The sequence below is a fragment of the Camellia sinensis genome, chromosome 1 (genome assembly GCF_055761805.1).
Source record: "Camellia sinensis isolate YWXY chromosome 1, ASM5576180v1, whole genome shotgun sequence".
In the NCBI taxonomy this organism is placed as follows: Eukaryota; Viridiplantae; Streptophyta; class Magnoliopsida; order Ericales; family Theaceae; genus Camellia; species Camellia sinensis.
The window spans coordinates 227507096-227510890 of NC_138961.1; positions in this window are offsets into that span (position 1 = coordinate 227507096).

Below are 3795 nucleotides of genomic sequence, written 5' to 3' on the forward strand. Positions count from 1 at the left end.
TAGCAGTTGAAACAGTGCATGGCCAACCCCCTCTCCTTTCTCAGGCAATCACGGGTGAACCACTCTTCCTCTATTTAGCCGTGTCAAACACCGCAGTCAGTACAGCTCTTATCAGGGAAGACAGCTCTGTCCAACGGCCAGTCTACTACATCAGTCGGGCTCTTAAAGGAGCGGAACAGAATTATCCACTGTTAGAAAAACTGTCCTTGGCTTTGGTCACCGCCTCCAGATGGCTCCGTCCTTACTTCCAAGCCCATTCAATAGTGGTCGTCACTGACCAACCATTGAAGAAGATAATGCAACAACCAGAGCTTTCTGGTAAACTTATGCAGTGGTCGGTCGAACTCAGCCAGTTTGACATCTCCTATCGGCCTCGGACAGCGATTAAGGGGCAGGCTGTTGCCGATTTCATTCTGGAATTCACTAATCCCACTCCAACCACAGCTCCTCCGCCTTCACCAACCCCTACCGAGCCAGAAGACCCCCACTCTTGGACCCTCAATGTCGACGAATCATCCCGCAAGGAAGGCAGTAGGATTGGCCTCATCCTCACCGCCTTCGACAGTGGATATTTCAAATGTGCTCTCCGTTTCTTATTTGATGCAAGCAATAATGAGGCTGAATATGAGACATTGATTGTAGGTCTTCGCTTCGCTAGAGATATTGGTTTCAGCCATATCCAAGTGTTTAGTGATTCCCAGCTCATCGACGAGCAAATCATGGGAGAATTCGATGCCAAGGAAGAATCCATGAGGGCTTATAGGGATATTGCACTCCCCCTCGCTCGCCTCTTCAATAATTTCCACATCAAGCACATACCCGAAAACTCCAAGTTAGATGAAATGGCTCAGTTGGCTTCGGCAGACCAGTCAGACCTCAACCACGGTGTCCGCCTTGAGTACCTGGCCCACCCTGCCATTTCTCCAAACTAGCAGCAAGTCTACTTCCTCCAAAATGAACGTATCCCCTGGGCGTCCGACATCTTTCTATTTTTGACAACGGGGGAACTGCCAGATGGCAAGCAGCAGGCCGACAAAGTCAGGGCCCGGTCGTCCAATTACATTCATGTCGATGGTCTTTTGTACAAAAAGGGCTTTCACGCCCATACTTGAGATGCTTTAATCCTGCTCAGGCGACCTACGTGATGAAAGAAGTCCATGAGGGTGTATGTGGCAATCATTCGGGTGGCAGGTCCCTAGCCCACAAAATACTTCGCACTGGTTATTTCTGGCCTACTCTTAATCAAGATGCGACAGACTTCGTGCTCAAATGTGATAATTGCCAACGTTTTGCCAACATCCCACATGCTCCTCCCACAGAATTGATCACACTCTGCAGCCCTTACCCATTCGCCAAATGGGGGATCGACTTGATTGGCCCGTCGCCCACTGACCGAGGACAAACCAAATTCGCCATTGTCGCCATCGATTACTTCACTAAATGGGTGGAAGCAGAACCCCTTGCCACAATTACCGAGCGGAACACAACCAGATTCATCTGGCAGTCGATCGTCTGCAGATTTGGCACCCCTCAAGCCATGGTCTTCGACAACGGTAAACAATTTGACAATGCCAAATTCAGGAAATTTTGTGTCGAGCTTCAAATCCAGCCATGTTTCTCCTCCCCAGGCCATTCCCAAGCCAATGGCCAAGTTGAGGTCACCAACCGTTCTCTTTTGAAGATCATTAAAACTAAGCTGGAAGCTGCTAAAGGACTCTAGGCTAAGGAATTACCAAATGTACTTTGGGCCTACCGCACTACTGCCCGAACTCCCACTGGGGAGACCCCCTTTCGCTTAACATACGGCGCTGAGACAGTCATCCCAGTGGAAATTGGTCTGCCTACCCCAAGGGTTTTACATCCCAATCCAGAACTAAATGAAGAGCTGCGTCGGACATACCTTGACCTAATTGAAGAGCTTTGAGAAACCACTGCAGTCAGACGCACCTCATACCAACAGAAAATGAGAGCTGACTACAATCGCAGAGTCCGACCGAGGGAGTTCGCCGTGGGGAACCTTGTTTTGCGCGAAGTAATCCTTACCACCAAGAATTCAACTGAGGGCAAGCTGGCACCCAAATGGAAAGGACCTTACGTTGTTAGAGCCAGACCTCGTCCGGGCACTTACCGACTCCAGGATATGGAGGGCCGAGATCTCCCCTACCCATGGAATGCCAAGCACTTAAAGCGTTACTTTCAATAATTTTCCATTCTTATACTGATCAATTATTGTATTTTCTTCTTGGCTATTTACACACTTGAATGTTCTTGTTCTTCTCCCACTGATGTAAATTTCTAATCACATGGGCTACACTTTAATGACAACAAACTTACATCTCAGTTATCTGTGTGGTATTGCAGTAACGCTTGGATCGCAGCTTCAGCTAGACTGAGCATGCAAAGCCTCAGCTAGATTGAGCATGAAGAGCTCGGCCAGACCGAGTTACTTAAAGCCTCAGCCAGACTGAGTGACTTAAAGCCTCAGCCAGACTGAGCATGAAGAGCTCGACCAGCCTCAGCTAGATTGAGCATGAAGAGCTCGGCCAGACCGAGTTACTTATAGCCTCAGCCAGACTAAGCACGAAGAGCTCGGCCAGACCGAGTTACTTATAGCCTCAGCCAGACTGAGCACGAAGAGCTCGGCCAGACCGAGTTACTTGTAGCCTCAGCCAGACTGAGCACGAAGAGCTCGGCCAGACCGAGTTACTTATAGCCTCAGCCAGAGTGAGCATGAAGAGCTCGGCCAGACCGAGTTACTTAAAGCCTCAGCCAGATTGAGCATGAAGAGCTCGGCCAGACCGAGTTTCTTAAAGCCTCAGCCAGACTGAGCATGAAGAGCTCTGCCAGACCGAGTTACTTAAAGCCTTAGCCAAACTGAGTGACTTAAAGCCTCAGCCAGACTGAGCATGAAGAGGCTCGGCCAAACCAAATTACTTACAGCCTCAGCCAAACTGAGCATGAAGAGCTCGGCCACACCGAGTAACTTAAAGCCTCAGCCAGACTGAGCACGAAGAGTTCAACCAGACTGAGTTACTTAAAGCTACTAAATTACTTGAAGAATCAGTTAATCATAGCTTAACCCAAAGTGTAGTCATAGAATCAGTTAATCATAGAATCAGTTAATCATAGCTACTAAAGTGTAGTCAATTTTCCATTCTTGTACTGATTAGTTATTGTATTTTCTTCTTGGCTATTTACACACTTGAATGTTCTTGTTCTTCTCCCACATGATGTAAATTTCTGATCACATGGGCTACACTTTAATGGCAACAAACTTACATCTCAGCTATCTGTGTGGTATTCCAGTAACGCTTTGATCACAGCTTCAGCTAGACTGAGCATGAAGAGCTCGGCCAGACCGATTTACTTAAAGCCTCAGCCAGACTGAGTGACTTAAAGCCTCAACTAGACTGAGCATGAAGAGCTCGACCAGACTGAGTTACTTAAAGCCTCAGCCAGACTGAGCATGAAGAGCTCGGCGAGACCGAGTTACTTAAAGACTCAGCCAGACTGAGCATGAAGAGCTCGACGAAACCGAGTTACTTAAAGCCTCAGCCAGACTGAGCATGAAGAGCTCGGCCAGACCGAGTTACTTAAAGCCGCAGCCAGACTGAGTGACTTAAAGCCTCAGCCAGATTGAGCATGAAGAGCTCGGCCAGACCGAGTTACTTACAGCCTCAGCCAAACTGAGCATGAAGAGCTCGGCCAGACCGAGTTACTTAAAGCCTCAGCCAAACTGAGCACGCAGAGCTCAACCAGACTGAGTTACTTAAAGCTACTAAATTACTTGAAGAA